This window comes from Oryzias melastigma, linkage group LG6 (assembly GCF_002922805.2).
Source record: "Oryzias melastigma strain HK-1 linkage group LG6, ASM292280v2, whole genome shotgun sequence".
Taxonomy (NCBI): domain Eukaryota; kingdom Metazoa; phylum Chordata; class Actinopteri; order Beloniformes; family Adrianichthyidae; genus Oryzias; species Oryzias melastigma.
This window is the reverse complement of record NC_050517.1, coordinates 23,727,384-23,745,539: the sequence shown is the minus strand read 5'-3', so window position 1 is coordinate 23,745,539 and position 18,156 is coordinate 23,727,384. Positions and strand designations below refer to the sequence as shown.

Sequence of the window (18,156 nt, the reverse complement as noted above, 5' to 3'; positions counted from 1 at the left end):
ACTTTTCTCCAATTTTACAATTTGAGAATTTTTGAAGATCTAGAAAATAAGGAAATTCTTATCAAAACCAGTCAAAATCTTTTTGATTTAAGACTAAAAAAACTCACAATGCTTGACTTAACAAATGTTGGATGCTTTTTTAAAATTCAATATATTGACAATTTAGACTGGCATTCATTAACTGTTTAGGAAGCAAAAACTTAGATTTATGTTCTATAAGACTAAATGAATAGAATAGATTTAATGAAGATTTATTAAAATGGGCCAACTTGTACCAAGATAATATTTTTGTTTTGCTCACATTTTGTTCTAAAATGAATCGTTTCCACTTATTATACTAGCTTTTTGTCACTGTAATCAAAATGAACTACAGTTATGTACATAAAAACTCAAAAAATATGAACAATTTTACTAGAACGAGCAATAAAGTACTTGCTATTGGGCTGTAAAACATTCAGTTTTTGGTAATACTATTTAAGAGTTTATTTATTTATTTATTTATTGCATGTTTTTCCCTTTTTGAATCCTCATGTGAATTTTAATATCTTCATTTAAGATTTCTTGTTACGTACGGTAAATATGGCGCTACAGGGACAAATAATTTTACTACTTTCTAGTGCTTTTCTTCTTCAAATTATTGTTTTCTCCCTCTATTATTAGGCTACCTCTTTTTGCAGTGTACTAAGTTTGGCCTTAAGTCAGAACTTTTTTCTTTCTGTTGGCACTTTGAGGTTATCCATTCAAATATCCTTTCTTTACATCAGCATCAAGCCAGATTTCCATGTTGGTTTCTATTTCCTTTTACACTTTGAGTCTTATTTATGTGTCATTTTGTGTTTCATTTTGTTGGGTACGAGGGTTTGGGAAGGTTAAGAGAATTTTGTATGCTTTATAATTTTATTTCTTTTTTTTACTGTAAAGCACTTTATTTTGCCTCGGTATAAAAAGTCCTTTATGAATAAAGTTTGAATTTAAAACTATTTTTTTAAATCATGTTTGTTTTGTAAACACAGTGTAATGAGAATTTTGGTTCTTTCATACATGTTTACACTCTTCACTGCCCCCTTAAGTTAAGATCACAGTAACAAAAATAAAGGTAATAATAATAGTTAAATATAACCAAACATGTGGTGAGATTTCAGAGAATCTATAGTTCATATAGTTTTACTTTAATGTGATCTGTGGACCTCCTTAAATTGTATCAATTGGAATTTTGCAGGAAGAACATTAAAAAGTTCTGTTTCAAAACTGATGCCAAGAGAGGTGTTCAGGGTTTATGTTCATGTGCAAACACATTTAATTCAGATAAATGGAGCTTTGCAAAAAGAAGTTTCATTAACCCAACCCTTATATATGGTATGACTGCTTTATTTGTTGTAAATTGTATATTTAAGTCCCTATGTACTGTACACTCTGTGTTAATTAGGCCTTTTATTGTTTACAGGTGTGGCTCTTTTGCCACACCTGTAAACAATGTGGCAATCTAATTAAGGTGCCACAATATCAAACATTTGTAACAGTGAGACCAAAAGATGGATTCAATTTAGCTTCTGTTAGCCTTAAATTGAACCCACATCCAGACAGCCTTTTATTTTGTCTCTTTTTATATTTGAAGATTTAATGCTTTTAAGAAATACATGTCTGACACATCTTTTCTTTGTGTAAATTCTGTGAAATGTCAGTTTTTTACTTTGCCACTTTAAAAACAGCACTGCTATGTAGTCGCTGAGTATTTGGCTGACATTTCTCAACAATAGATGTGGAAATTTTTAAGCTTTTGGTAAACAAATGTCAATTTTTTTCTTTTTTTTTTACCATCAAAAACACGTTCCTGTGAAAGTGGTGAATGTCATCCACAAAAACAGGTTTAGTTTCCAGATACTTTGCATCTTTGTGGGTTAAGGCCCAAAAAAATACTTTCAAGGTGGATTTTTGTTATAAACTGGAAAAACTAAATAGTTTGGCAGCATCTATGCCAGAAATTCAGTGGAAGTCAGTACAGATTATTAAAATAATTTGAATGTAAATTGCAGATTTTTTGTTATTTGAGTGTAAAAAAAATGTAAAAAGTTGAAAAATAATATAACAGATGTCAACTCCTACAAAAAACTTGCCTTTTGATGTTAAATAATCCTCAAACTGCTCAAGTACACAGTCTGATATTGATTATTTACAGTCAATTGGAGTGTAAATTTATTTCCAATAATCTAATTGCTTGTTTTTTGTTTCGTTCCTTCAGTTCTGTGCTTGCAGCCCTCGGCTCTGTCCACTGCAGGTCACCTCCGGGCCTCCTCACGCCCCAGAGGTTGTTTAAGTGTCCCTATCGGACCACAGTGGAGAGGAACAGCAGATTAACCATGATCCTATCTGCTCGCCACTAGCCCCTTCATACGCTCTGTTACACTGGTTTTTTAAAAAGAGGTGGGGGTGCCATTCAGACCTGTGATATGAGTCCCAGACATGGGGGACATGAACAGAGCTTTCAGCACCGTTTCACAGAAGACAGACCCTATTCTGACACCCTCTAATTCTGTTGCTATGGGCTTCTGGGCTCAATGGCAGACTCCCGTTGTGAGGGTACAAAGCCCCTCAGTCATCCGGTAATGGTTGCTAGGGGAAGCAGAATGTGTGGGGAGGGACGGGCCACCGACGTCCCAGACGAAATGTCTCTCTTAAAGCTGGCTGGGTGCAGTGATTGACAGGAGGCTACACGCTCCACTGCGGATCACCCGGGAGGTCTGTGAGGCCTCGTCTCTGAGTGCATGACTGCCTGCTTGTCTTTGACGGCGGGCGGCGCGTTTTCATACCTGTAGAGGGAGCAGCTCCTGATATGTGATCCTGGAGATCCTACAAGAGAAACACAAAAAGATTCTTGTTTAGTTTTGCAAAATTTCTTTCAAAATTCTAAAACAGTAATTAATAAATAATTTTACCTCATGTAATTTCTGTGTTTTTAGCAACAGAACTACAGTTAAAAATCATTTTTAAAGAGTACATTTTATTTAAAAATATCATAATAAATGAGGGTGACAGTTATCAAGAGCTTCTCCTGCACATTTTATTGTAAAAAACAAAATAATAATAATTATGATATCTAACAGATAACTTTCAGAATGTGTTTCTACAACAAGTGAGACATTGCTGTGCGTGTTATTACTCTAATTCAACCCAATCCTTGGATCATTTCTACATACTTTTTGAAACAATACTATTTTTGTTGTTTACCAATTTCATGTTTTTTATTCCTGATTTTTATTTATTTTTCCCCAACTCAGAAAAAAAGTTGGTCCCTTTTTCACCCTAAGAATTGGGTTAAAAACAACTTAGTTATTTTTACGTTTTTATTCTCTAAGCGTCAGTGTCTCCTCGCTCCAGGGCCAAAGAGGCAATAGGGGGAACAAAAAAGGGGATCGAGCATGACACGGGGTCCCCTTCCCCAGACGTCTGGGACTGTCTGGATTCTGCACTCCCAGACAGGAGTCTTTTCCACCCATCAGATGCTGTCTTACTGATCCACCCCACCACCACCACCACCCACTTAACCTTGACTTTGTCACCACAGCCCTCCAGACGGTCAGAGGTCAAACACTGAACTCTAAAATCAAAGTGTCATGGAATGTGCTTCAATTCCTGCTGAAGTGAAGGACGTGCTTTCAAACAAAAGGAAAAAATAGAAGTATATTAATTTGCATTTTTTTAAAAATAAACTTTTAAATAATAATTTGAAAAAAATTCAAAAAATGTATTTTGCAGAAATGGATCCGATGGGTAACTTTTTACCTTTTACCTTTGACTGGCGACGCGCGTTCTCATCCACCAATTACAATCGCGCTGCTGCATCGGGGTCACGTGGTTTCCTGAAAGATGCCACTTCACGGGGCTCCGACAGCAAGCACGTGCCCAGTTTATGATAGAGTGTCTGGTCCAGCTTGGACTTCACTTTTATTCTTATTTACCACCTCCACGGGCTTTTTTCTCCTTATTTTTCAAACCCAGTGCACATTTTTGCTGTTTAAATCTCTCAAAGTTTTGGTCCAAATGTTTTTTTTTTTTTGTTTTTGACATTTTGTTTAACAAAAGTTTTTCTGCTCTTACTTGCATCTGTCCGTTAAACAAATATAAAAGCATAATAAGAACATTAAATCATATCGTCCTTGAAGTAATAAAATGTCAAACATTAATTTTACTTTATTATAATTAATTCATTTTTTAATAACAATTATAATGATTTATTTAATCCAAATTGGCAAATAAATAATTTTACTAAAAGGGTCAATTTTAAAAAAAACTATTAAGGTTAAAAATGTAATGACAATTATGAACAACAACATGGACATACCACTCAAATTGTCATGTTTTTCATTTTAATTTAAGCGTTTCTCAAAATAATTAAAGAAAGGAGAGTAAATTAAATCTTTTATATTCTTTTATCTGCTTTTTTCTGCACCCAACTTGACGTTTTTAGGCAATTCTGTTCACTGACAGTGCCTTCCTTGAAAGCCTCACTACAGTTAACAAACAGTTAATACACAAGCGTTTAATCAACTGTGTTCAGTCCAAAGCGCGCGGCGCTGCGCACGGCGCGCTGCGCACTGATGCTGTCAGAAAGCTGACGCTTCAACCATGAAGATAATATACCGGGTTTTTTTTTTAAACAACTCCAATACCAAATATATTTTTGGGTAAAAAAAGAAAAAAATCAATCAAACGTGTCCTCGTCCAATTAGTAAATTAAATATTTTTAATTATTGAGCTGAAAAAAAGCTACAAGTGGAAAGAAAACCTCTATAAGAGTCGATTTTCTATTAACTAAAACAAAAATGGGAGGAAAAAAATCCCATAATACCAATAAAATAAAATCTAAGTACTTTTGCTGTGATTTTATTTAGTTTTTTCCCTGTGAACTCAATTTTTGGTTGGCGCTGTCCTTTCAGCACCTTTCTGTCTAAATTATTTTCACAATTTTCAGATAAATCTTAAGTATTTATTATATTTTCACCTCTATTACTATAATATATTTTTATTTGATAATATTATTAATATTTAAACAAAACTTTGATCAGTTTTGTCAATAACAATTTATTTACCAACAAGATTTATTAACTTTTTACTGTTTGCGTCTGGATTAAGCGTCACCTCCTTTGAGGAGGAACCAATTGATTATAAAGAGACCCAGACTCTGTGGAGTGAAAGAGGCTCCCTGTTGTTCCAAACCAGCTTCTGGGTTCTGAAAGTGCAGGAGGCCCAGACTCGGGCTGAGTGGCTGCAGTGAAAGGCTGCACGGTGACTCCTCTGAAGCGGCGGTGGGCTGGCTGATGAGAAGGGACTTGTAGGATGCATTAAATCAGCCTGATTAGAAGTGTAGGCGAGGGCAAGTCTCAGGTCTGTCTGAAAGGCCGTCGGGTAGCCCTTGAGTGATACTATTCACATCCTGGGAGAGAGGGGTCAGTGTCAGAGGAGTTCACAGGCCCCCATCTCCATTCTTATGCTAAATTATCATGCACATACAGGCTAATACCCTTTCAGGAGAGACATACACGGCTCTCTTTCCCTCCAAAAAATTCCAAAGCTTTGGCAGCATCTCCTTGAAAAAAAAAAGCAAACTTTATTTTACTTAAATTTAATTAAAACCTGATTATCTTTTAACGAAATTTACCCTTAAAACTCATAATTTTTCCGTTTTCTGTTCCAAATATTTTTCCAACTTAAGCAAATTTATGAACTTGTTTTAAACAGACTCCACGGTGTATTTACTTCTCTCTCTTTGAATGCAATGGTCACTTGGGAATAGCAGGAAATCGCCACTTAATTAGCCGCCCTTGACCCCTGGTTCAAGCTCTGGCTGCATTTGACCTCTGCATCCCTCCGTCCTCTTTATTGTCCTCAAGGGAACTGTCCGCATCAGGACCTCTGACCCCGCCGCCGACCGGGAATCCCACCAACAGGCTGCTCCACCTCAGCGAGACATTCATCACATTTTTACCTCGACTGTAAAAAAATAATAAAAATCCATATTTGTTACTGTAGTGTTTGTTTTCAGACACAAACACATGCTAAGCTTACATTTATGGAGCTCATGGAGGAAAACCAGGTTTTAATGATGAAGATCACAGCAGCGTAACAGTTTTTACAACATCATTGGAACATTTAGGCTTTCCTTCGCAGCCAGCTTTACGGAGGCTGATCTTGCTAATTGGTTTCCTTTCATCCAAAGAGGAGAACTAATCACTGGAATCAGCTGCTGCGATGTTTGGACGGATTGAAAACATGCTGACTCCTGTGTGGGCCTTCATGAGGGAGGATTGCTCTCTGATGAGGGTGAGTTTTGATTTGAGGAGCCAAAAATGCACACGTGAACTGTTTATACTTCATCGACTGCAAATTTATTTATTTTTTCCCCCAAGTGAGTGCATTAACCCTTTCTTCAATCTCTTTATGTCATGTGTATTAGGTGACAAACATTTAAATGTTCTGTTTTCTCATGTTGGCGAGTAGATCTGAAGGTTTATTTGTTTGGATTTTATCTTACATATTATTAAATATTTGTATCATATTAATGAACCTTTATAAACTAAATGTGCCTCCAATAATTCAAAAAATATGTTTTTATTGCAAAGTATTTCAGTTTGGAAAAATAATCCTCATTTCAAGAAAATCTTACACCACCATCATTTTATCCATCGAAGAGATGAACATTTTGACATTATGTACCATCTATAATAGTCTGAAATTCAGATATTGATATTAAAAAAGGCCCTAGTGTGCCGAAAAAATTAATTTTTCCGGACTTTCTAAGCTTTTTATTGCTTTTTTTCATTAAATAGAGTAAAAATTTGATCTTAAATGTATGTTAGCTTACAAAAAGGCTTTTCCCAGTTACGCAATTGAAAAAAAAGGTGATAAAAATGGGTACAAATAGACATTTTTTCAGCACAAATGATGTGGATTCTAGCCTTTTTTTATTTATCCCCTAGTATTCATCACACTTTACTTTTTCAGTCCCTCTTTTAGGTTATTATGTGAACCTGTTCTCACAAAAACATTGTAGAAATAACACACAATTGTCATGAGTGTCATAAATAGTTTATTTTATCTTATTGGAGACAACAGAAATGAGATTTTTACACAATTTGGCTAAGATAAAAAAATACATTGATGTTTTTTTAAACAAACTGGATATTTTAATCAACAATAAATTGTAAAACAAATACAACAACAAAAAACAGCATTTTTTTAGCTTATTATACTAGATAAGGATTATAACACAAAATATGCATTTTTGGAATAAAGCATTCTTTCAACAGCTATAACTCCTGCATATTTTTAATCACATTTTTGTTTTTTCACAAAAATAAGTCATGATTAATATTATTATTGTACAGCATTCTAAATCTAAACTGATAATTGATTTATTTTTGCAGTAACACAATCTCAATATCATTTGATTTTAGACGACACATCCTGGGTTCTTCATTCAGAGTACGGTCGAGTTTCACGCTTTTCCAACGAGTTTGACGAGAAGTTGGTCCTCATGATCCCATTTTAGAGAAGCGGAGATGTTGACGTGGCCTGATCCATCCTATAAGAAAAAAAGGCAATCATTAGAACAAAAATAGAAAAAAAAACCTCTACACGTTTGGGATTTATAGTTAATCATAAATTCTGCGTAAATGACAATTCTCTATATTTGTAGCTGTTTTATTAACAGAAAACATGCAGAAATATTATGTCTAAAAATGATAAACAATAATGCATCTTTTTTTCTTCTCCTTCCACTGGTGGGTCTGTTTTGGTGTGAGTGCATTTGTTGATGTGTGTGATTCTTCCCTCCATGCACAAGACGCTAGAGGAAGTGTCACACAAAAACAAACTTCCTTTTCATGCACTGTAAAAAAAAAAAGAAGGGAAAAAAGGCCCCTGTGCCTGGCGTGTTGTACTTCTCCTCCATTTTCAGGCTGTGCGCACGGACAGATCATAAAGCTTTCATCCCCGCAGGGAACCAGCTCCAACTCTTTCTCTGTCAATTTTCACCCACTCCCCAATTCAGATGAGCCTGTTCTCCCACCGAGCCCACAATGAAGGATTTGTCCTCGTTCTCTTTGTCTACCTCTGATATCTTTTTTTTTTTTTTTTTGACTGCTCCCTCTATGCAGACGGCATGCAGCGTATGCAAATACGCGCTCTTTTATTCGCCAGACCCCTCCCCTGAATGAATGCAGCCTTAAATGAGGCCACACTCACACCCGTTTACACAGGGGCCGGGGAACATGCACAAATTACAATCGGCGGATTTGCATGCCCACTCTCACACGCCCTCAGTCAAACATCAAACGCTGAGCAGCTGAAGTACGGAGACGCAGAAGCACGTGGTTCTCTGGTGGCGTTACAGTTTATCAGAACGTGGGAAGATAATCAATGAAAAAGAATGTGAAATCCGAATTAATTTTGGACAATTTGGGGACTAATTGTCGTCAAATTGTTAAATATATTAAATAATAGGCAATTTTAACCACATTTATTTACCTTTTTCAAAGCAATTCATGCAGCAGAAGAGCTACAGCAGCCTCTAACATTTCCAAGCTGGCCCGTGCCATCTGTGAGTGCGTGTGAATAGTTTGTGTGTTTGTGTGGAAGGGAAAGGTTTGAAGCCCCGCAGGACAGCTCTGACAATTTGGCCTTTTCAATCTTAGATTGCTGCACCTACCGGCCTCTTTCCCATAGCAACCCCTGCAGAGGTCAAAGGCTATGTACTCTTCACACACATCCAACACCCTGAACTCCATGACAGGCTGCAGACGCACTCCAACCATGGACGTGAACTTGACTCGTCGAGTTATGTCCACGTCTTGAATCGTATTCTTATTTTTTTCAGTGTTTATGGTCTTTGGGATAGTGTAACTTTTCAACACGATTAACGTAATTCCAGGTGATTTTGAAGGAGAAAAGCGGCTTTTCTCCTTCAAAATCACCTGGAATTACGTTAATCGTGTTGAAAAGCTACAGTATGTTTAAGATTTTTTTGTTTTTAAGCGTCACCGGCGACTATATAACACTAAATTAGTGTCAAACTGAACTGTACTAAATTGTAAGGAAAGTGAATTGTTGCATCCCAATGTTTTATCACATTAATATGAGCATACTAGTCGGTTTATCACTATTTCTACTTGCTTGTTAGCAATTTTTTAGTCATAAACGGCTATTTTTTTAGTCTTTTTTGTTGCTAAAATCAAGGTTTGCATTCCTAACACATAGCAAGGAGGTCATTCATTTCATGGCTACTATGGATACCAAGCTGCACCCTCACAGAATGAGAAGCAACTTGCTGTCATGATCCGATATCATTTCCTAGTGCTGAAGATTTACAAAAGCAATAAAAGCACAAAGGAATCTGGGTTATTTCCTTTCAAATTAAAAGCATTAAGATGAATCGAGACTTTTTTGGTGGTTCAAATGGAAAGTTCTGGCGGCTGACGACTTCAGAGCAAATTCTAATGTCTTTTGTTAGCTACATAAAGACACGTGTGTTTCCCTGCTTTAAAATTTCAGTTGAGGATTTATGCAAATCTGTGTTTTTACATCGTCACATCTGAAGGATGAATTTCTTTTTCCCGGCTAATCAGATGAGACGTCGCCTCTGTCTGTTAGCATGCGTAGCTGCAGTGATCACACACACACACGGCTCCCATGCAGATTCATTCAGGGTGCGCAAGCTAGCTCAAACATGGCTGCCCATGATGCTTACACCTGCTGTCTCCTTTGCATTCACATTTCTACCTTTTGCCCCCTTCCTTCACGTTTCAAATCTCATTTTTTCTCTAAAATACCTCTTTAAATATCTTTTTCTCTTCTGTCAAACCAGCCGGAAGCTGAAGTTGAGCCGCACAAATGCAATTAGGAAAATAGCTCAGGGTTTTTTTTGTGTGTGTGAATGAAGAGCGGGAATATTCCTTTGACATGTGAGCTGCACACGCCTCACACATCTGGGGAAGGAACTCCTACAGTATAAGGCTCATTAATAATCATTAAACGCCGGTTATGTCATTCCACTGCGTTAGCTGAGTCATTCACGGTAAAATGGTGAGCCATCAATTGTTTTTTGTTATCCTTAAAAAGCACAATTAAACTATTGGAGATGTCTGCAAACACATGCATGTCTAATGAACGAGGCTGAAATCCTCGTCGTTAAGCAGAAAACATAGCATCTCCATGATTTTCAGACATGCAGAGCAGCTTGAATGGACTAATGAACGATCAGGTGGTGCTCCAGGAGCTAGACGACGACCCCTCCCACTGCACACACACACACCAGCAAGCATGGACTTGCACATTCAAACTCAGAGGCTCGCCCGACCCTGGTGATCCACACGACAGTCTTGTGTCTCAGGCATCTGCTCATGTCTAGTCTGGAGGGTCTTTCCCACCCTGCCCCCCAGTCAGGGCCCGCCACATCACCACCAGTTCCCACAATAGTGGGAAAGGAGGCTTTCGGAGGGGAAAGGGTGGGTGGGGAGGGGGGGTTGACGGGCAGACAGCTATTAAAGACAGGGTGGGGGGGGGAGTCAGAGGGTACAGGGCTGAATGATAATGTGGAAACGTACGGCGCTGTTCATTAACGCACAGGCGGCGCAGCTGCACATGTCGGCGGTGAGCACACGTGTTTCTTACAGCAGCTCTGCATGTGACAGGCTCTGTGCTGGAAGACGCTTGTTTGTACGTTTTAGCATCGTTGATGGTGACAACGTCATGGCAAAACTTTGAATAAACTTGAAACGAAGAACACTTGAAGTCCAACTCCTATCATTTATTTTAAGAGCGTTACCAATGGTCTTTTAATCATGTTTATGCAGTTTTATAGGTAATATCAAGACTTTTTGTTTTCTTGTTGTGTCCAAATTCCTTCACGTTCGCCCATTTATTATGTTGTCCAAATCTACAATTCCTACATTGAGAAATTTCCCAAAATCCAGTGAGGATCAACACTCACTAAATTGGTAAATATAGACGACAATGCATTGCGTTTGAACAATTTCAGTGAAAAAATTTGATTTTAATTTAGTTTTTTTAATAAAGCATCCACATTTTTATCATCGTAACACAATCAAATAATTAAATGTCTTAATAAATTGCTTTTATTTAAAGCATTTTCACTGTGTGGGCTTTGAAATAATAAAAAAAGGAGTGAGCATGGTGTCCGAAGTGATGTCAAAATCCAGGGGTGCTGGATTGTATATAGTTTTTAGGGAGTAGTAAGAAAATTAGTTTCTAGAAAGCAGCAGGAAATTGCTTTAAATTCAGCTCTGAGTTGTGGGAGGAGCCATTGGCATAGTAAGCCCGCCCTCATTTCCCATCATCCCCTTAATTTGAATGCTGTCCTGCTAGCTCACGTGTCAGTCAATTAAATCCGGCCCTCCAGATCATTTTATTTTATTGTTATTAATGGCCTAATGTTTTCTTGCACTTATTTCTAACTTTTATAATTTTGACAAAATATGTTTTTATGGAGAGTAAAATATTGAAAATTATTTAAGGTTTAAGTTGATTTATTCTGGAATAATATTCCTGCCTGTTTTTATTCACAGCTATGTTAAAAAGTTCATTTTTTTAAGTTGTAAAAATGTAGTTTTAGTGCGTTCAGTAAATGTTCTTCCTGTTCGACCCGCGACTTAAGGTGTGTTTTGGATTTTGGTCCCCTGTGTGATTGAGTTGGACACCCCTGCGCTAGCTAGCCCTCACAACCTCAACCAAACATTAGCGCTACAAAAAAAAAATTGATCATTATGGGAGCTATCCAGCTGTACAGTTTAGAGCCAGATGATTGATCGGATGATCAATTTAAGGATTGATTGGTTGGGAATTTTATCCATCAGAATAGAGTGGAGTGCTGCTCCTGATTTTAATCTTAATTTTCTTTATATTCATCCTTCATCGTGAGGAAAAATGCTACAAGAACATGTTTAAAAGATCACAAAGCGTTTTTTTCACTGGAGTGGGTCTTTAAACATGAACATTCAGGCTGTACTGTACTCACACCGTGTGTGTGTGCATGCTATGCTCTAATAGAAATACAGAAATACTAGCTTTAGCCACGAGGAGCAGCTTTGAAAAACAACATTAGCTTGAAGAGAATTCTCTGAGGTGATGCACTAAATGTCACAACTTCTCCACAAAAGCAGTTTTGCATGAATTAATCGATGAAGTTCGTCAGGTGGAAACGACGCCACTGCCTGGTGTGCCTCAGCGAGTAAAGAAGCACCATGATAAGAGAGGGTGGCAGATTTCCTTCAACCAGTGCCAGCTCATTAATTTTGTTTGCTACCTCCCCACACCACCAACTATCACCACCCATTGTCACCCCCCCTCCCCTCCCTCACGTCACCCCTTAACTGCTAATTAGCAGAAGCAGAAGAAAAACGAGGGGCCATGTGTGACTGGGGAGGAAATGGGACGGCGATCCCTTCCCCCCATCGCACAGCCGCCAACCGACCCCTGCCACCCACCAGAAGCACCGTCACGCGGCTCACCTCGAGTGCCAGCCCAGCCATTTTAGGTGCCGCGGCAAACATCTCCCCCCCAAGATGGCTCCTGCGAGTGCGGCCATCTCTTCGGGGATCTGGGGAGGCTCTTTGTCTGACTCCTGGCACGGGCAGAGAGCCTCCGCTGGCAACGCAGATGGCATCGACGAACGGGCGGGAAGAGGCGGTAAATCCGGACTCCTCTCTCCTCTTGCTTTTCAATGACGCCTCTGTTCAGAAATCGAAGACCTTTCAATGTTAGCAGGAAGGCGGTAGCAGAAGCGGAAGGCAATAAAAAAAATACGTTAATGCATCACTATAGCCAAAAATAAATCTTTTCTCTAAAGTTTGACCATCTAGCATTGAGAGAATGGCCTTCTAGTGTTTTTCTCAGCAAATAAAGGAGAATTGGGAGGCTGCAAAGGTTAAACGGAGGATCCCTCGGACCATCCCATACAAAAAACTTCAAGTGTTTTTACTTCCATTCGTTAAGGAGGCACGCCAGGTTCACACACAGGAAAGCTTAGTGAGGAAAAGAAGAAAACCGAGCGCGGCCTTTTCACACAACCAATATCTGACTGTGAAACGAAGCAATTAGCCTGGCTTGACAGAGAACTCGACTGCAGTAGGTAGTTAACAGAATGAATAAAACTCATCTCACTTTGGCACTCTTTAGGCTTTAATGGCATTCTCTGAGCTGAGTGTGTGCAGCGTATAGAGCTGAAGTACCAAGTTGAAAAGTTCAGCTTCTGCCTGCATTGAGCTGAGACACAATGTAAACTAAAGGCCTCAGGATGTGCTGCAGCCTTAAATACACATGCCAACGTCAGTGTTTCTTCACTCTAACTCACCTGCATTATTACGAATTCCATCAGGACTAAACAAAGAGCTAAAGTTTTCCCTTGTTTGGTCTCAGCACCGTCAAAAGAGACAGTAAAACATTTAGACTTCACTTTATAATTAACAAAAACTACGTTAATAAAACGGAAGAGTTGTCGGGCAGAAAGAAGTAAACAATTATAGGAAAGCTCTGCTGTGAATAATTAAATCTGTCAAATTTATTTATGTATTTCTTTGCTTGTATTTTCAGAATTTTGTTTCAGATTTTTAAAAAAAATGACTACACACAGCAAAAAATGAATATTCCAGAAAAATATCTTATTTTCTGTCTTGCAAAGAAAATAAATCCTATTAATAAAGTTTTTCAACAGCAAAATAAGACTATATTTCTGCTTAAAATAAGAATTCTTGGTAAAACCGTCTTTCTTAACCCATTTGCTGATTTTTTCTCATTTAAAAAATGTTTTCTCATTTTTTTTCAATAGATTTTTGACTTATTTTTGAGGTAATACACCACTTTTTGAGCTTTAAAAACATTTCTCTTACCTTTTTTCAAAATAAAATCTCTCTGAAGATCTTCCTCTCAGGAATGAAAACAGTAAAAGTCATTTCTACTTTCGGTTATCTAGCTTTATGACAGGTATTTAACACTCATACAGCTAGATAACCAAAGACAAAAACGACCTCCTTCATTCTCACATGCATGCATGCATGCTGCAGCCCTGCAGCCTGGAGTGATGCTGACCTGTGGGGAGGCAAGCAGCGTCAGGAGGCCCCGATTACACACCTGCACACATCCTTTGTAACACAAGTGCAGAAAACATGACACAAAATGATAGAATAACATCTGATTGGGTTATATTCGAAGGCAAATTATGACTTTAATATCCTACAGTTTGGGTGAGATTAGGATTTATGTTGTAAATTAAATAAAAAACACGGTTAGGGTTAATCTCTGGAAATTAAAAACATGAATTTCTTTTACACAACAAGAGGGGTGACAATTTTACCCCATGACAGATTACATCTAATTTAAGTTAAATAAATCACAGTGGAGATTTTTCACTTAAATTATTTTTGTGCATCAAAATTTAATCATAAAAATATCGATGTTTAGTTTGTGGCTTTTCAAAATAAAAGAGAACTGATATTTTTTATGAAGATTAATAAAGGAATTTCATTTAGTAAGACATCATGCCTACTTGAAAATAACCCAAACTCAGAAAAGTATCTTCCTCTACGCTGACTTTTTATTCTCTCTTCTGTTCTCTTTGAAGAAAATCTACTTTTAATGGGTCTTTTGATTGTTCCTCTTCTTCTTAGACTGTGTCACATCCTGAGGAATAATAGCTTTTACAAAAACTAATTTGTTCCTCATCACAACAGGAGGCCGTGGAGGTCACAAGCCTCCATTCAGGTACATTTTTTTCCTGTTTTCCACCACATTTTATTGCGTTCATAAACAAACTAGACCTAATTAATCCAAAATACATATATTTTAAATTATATTTAGATTATGCGTATTTTTGGACACATCCAAAGCTGGTTAAATGGGGTGATGTTCATGCAATAAGCTCCATTTTGAGAGGCGTTTCTCACCTGAGTCAGAAAACTCCGGTTCTTGTCGTTCCGGGTTCTGGGTCGAGCCGGATTGTTCGGGTTATTTGTTTGTTTCCCCGCCGTCATGTTTTGGGCCCCGTGGAGAAAGTTGGAGTCGTGGCTCCCACGCGCCTCCGGCAGCATCCTCGATCCTCCAGCGTCTGTCTCATCCGGAGCCTGCGCGCCTCCTCACCCACAGCTCGCGCGCTGACGTCATAACAGGACCAGAGCGGCGTGCCGACCAATCAGAGTCCGCTGAGGCTACAAAGATTGTGCAGCGAGACGTCTTACTCTGCACCAATTTTACTGAACTTTCGATATTTAAATTGTTCTTTTTGTGGTTTTATATTGTAGTCACACGACTTTGAGTGGAATACATTTATATCTTACTACAGTCAGATGTCCGCACCAAAATAAATGAGAATAGTAGCTTTTATATAGATTTTGTATCTTCCATCTTCTAATTTTCAGCTATAAAATTTGATTTATTTTTTATTTGGATACAAGAACCAAAGAGAATATCTAATCTGTAAATGGGATCAAATATATTATTCTGTTTCTTAACTCCTTAAAAATGCTTAATATTGCCTTGCAGACTATTTTTGCAAAGAAAGTTTGAATGTGGACTGACATAAAATGTAGTTTTCATGAGTAGTGTTGCATGTTACTGCGTTAAAACAAAAAAATATATCCATATTAAAACATATCTTATATCATTATTTAATTATTGTTTCGAATACTGCATTTTTTTTGGCTCATCAAATATCAAGTAATTGTCCTTGTTTCTTGTTTTGATACAAGTATGGATTCGAGTTGTGATTCATAAACCTTTTTTTGCTACAAACTTTGATTTTTGATCATCTTAAAACCTCTGAAGGCAATGATACATTAATCAAATTCTTTCTTTTATTGGGGAGGAGAGGTGATCTTTCCCGCCAAATAAAGGATCTTTGAGATCTCCCGCTCTCTTTAAGTCTGGCATTCTCCAAATCACAATGGATGAAAAGTTAAAGTGAACCTCCTGTGTAAAGATAAGCGTCTGTAATCGAGAAGAAAATATATGTTGAGTGTTTTTTACTGAGTATTTGGGGTAATAAAGAATTGCAGCATCAAAATAAAAATATATAAATAAATAAAAACTGTGTCTCTTACCTTTAGTCTTTATAGCTTCACTTTTCACATGAATCCACTAAAAAGTCTCTCAAAGTTTATGACATGAATGCACAGCAGAAAGGCAAAAGAAAGTGAAACTTTACTTTCAAATTAAAATATTTTCAAGCCAAATATCCGAGCAGTTTAAAAAAACACAAGAATACGAAGGACAAACATTGCTGGATTCAGAGAAACTTTAAAATCTTTAAACGATTCAAGATTCTAAACGTATGATAAATATTAAAACACACATACACATACATTTCAATGTGGTTTTGATTTATTGATATTGACAAAAATCCTATAAAGTCACAGCAGCTTTTCAAACAGACAGCCACCTGCTGGTCCAAAATGCAGCTGGTTTTTCACAGGGATCCAAAAGTTATGTTTGGCTAAAAGAGATTAACAAAATTATATATTTATAAACCTCGTAAAATAAAAATAAATGATGCAGAATGTCAGAAATTCACATGTTGGAGGAAGATATTTCTTGAATAGGAGCAGACCTGTAAGCTGACTGTCCCATTCTCTAGCTTTACTGTGCAAATAACAGTGGAGGTTGAGGGAAATGCATGGAATCACAACTGCAAGCAGATTCATTCCACATTATGCGAGGCACTTGTGCTGCATTTGCATGAGCCTCACCAGCCCTTCAAGTGAGAGCAATAAAGAAGAAGATTGTCCAGATCCGGGGACAGATGCCTAAATATTCTTGCTGTGTCCTAGTGTGGCCACATGGAGATCTATGAATACATGCATATGCATAAATAGCAACGTTTTTAAAAAAAATAACATGACTCCTTCAACAAGATGTTTACTTTTTTGGTCTCAAATACCCCAAAACTATTCCCATCCTTGTCTATCTGAAATGATAAGACAGTGAATCAGCCACATCAGCAAAATCAAAGGAATTTAAATTCGGGGGCTTGAGATAATGTATTTTTATGCACCTAAATGATGGTGAAGAAACTGGATTCCAAGTTGTTGCCGTCCCGGTCACACAGCAGGTACATGACAATGGCAACCAGACGAAAGAACGTGGAGAGATGAGGCCAGGGGGTGTCTGGAGACAAAAGAGTTGAAGTAATGGCTCATATGTACATGTAGTTTCAGCAAAGTTAGTCACAAAAATCACAATTAGGGTAGAAAAAAAGACGCAAAGATCCAAATATATTTTTCTTAGGTTTATTATTTCGTGTTGGTTTGATCTCCCCGATGAACAAACTTTTAACTTTTGATCTTACATTTCAAATAATAAATATTGTCAGAGCTTTAGGACCTGACATTTGGTGCATTTTAAAGAATAATTTAGTATTTAAAACTATTTTATCTTCTAAAATTATTGCAGTAATTTCAACAAATTTCAACTTTCCCAAAGAAAACTATATTGCTGCTGTTCCACAAACATTTTAACTTCTACATTTTATTTTCTGTGATGCAAATAAGATCTTTTTTTTAAGTAACTACAACCAAAAATCAAATAAATAAAAGGAAAAATGATGGCCATCTTGGGTATGTTTACCATTCACTCTGCACAGGTGCTTGCAGTTTACAATTCAAATGGAGCATAAATTTACACATCAGAAATTAATTATCATTATTTTGAAATGTGGGGTATTAAAAATAAAGTAGCTTGGAATTACAAGCAGTTTTAGTGATTATTTGTATGTCTTAAAACAATGAAAAACAGACGCCGTCCAGCAGAACACCTGGAGAAGGCTCCTCTCCGAGTAATTTCCTGCTCATTGGTATCCAGTTCAACTTCCACTGTCTTCCGCCATCCACTATGCAATAAGACACAACTGTTGTCACAAAGATAAACATGAATGAACAAATAAATGACGTTAATTCAGTCAGCGTTCGTTATATTTAGGGCTATTCAAAATGACCGACAGGGACAGTTTTCAATTTACCATCGTCACATTATTTCAGTTCAAAAGAGCAGAAAAGACGACCGCGGCAGGACTCGAACCTGCAATCTTCTGATCCGAAGTCAGACGCCTTATCCATTAGGCCACGCGGCCGATTGCGTTACTATGTGAACACACTTTAC

At 37.4% G+C, this 18,156-nt stretch overlaps 2 long non-coding RNA genes and 1 other non-coding gene across 3 annotated transcripts; all 3 read right to left on the bottom strand.

Annotated features, from left to right (window-relative positions):
• Positions 1-7,067: 7,067 nt before the first annotated feature.
• LOC112152933 lies at positions 7,068-14,035 on the bottom strand. The gene is made up of 3 exons (XR_002920414.2): positions 13,899-14,035; positions 12,522-12,742; positions 7,068-7,579 (listed from the first exon to the last, which is right to left on the bottom strand). It is a non-coding gene; the product is annotated as an uncharacterized LOC112152933 (long non-coding RNA).
• Positions 14,036-16,901: 2,866 nt separating this feature from the next.
• LOC112152218 lies at positions 16,902-17,300 on the bottom strand. Its single transcript, XR_002920255.2, has 2 exons — positions 17,054-17,300; positions 16,902-16,966 (listed from the first exon to the last, which is right to left on the bottom strand). It is a non-coding gene; the product is annotated as an uncharacterized LOC112152218 (long non-coding RNA).
• A 754-nt stretch (positions 17,301-18,054) lies between these two features.
• On the bottom strand, positions 18,055-18,127 carry trnar-ucg. The gene has a single exon. It is a non-coding gene; the product is annotated as a tRNA-Arg (tRNA).
• Between the last annotated feature and the right edge of the window lie 29 nt (positions 18,128-18,156).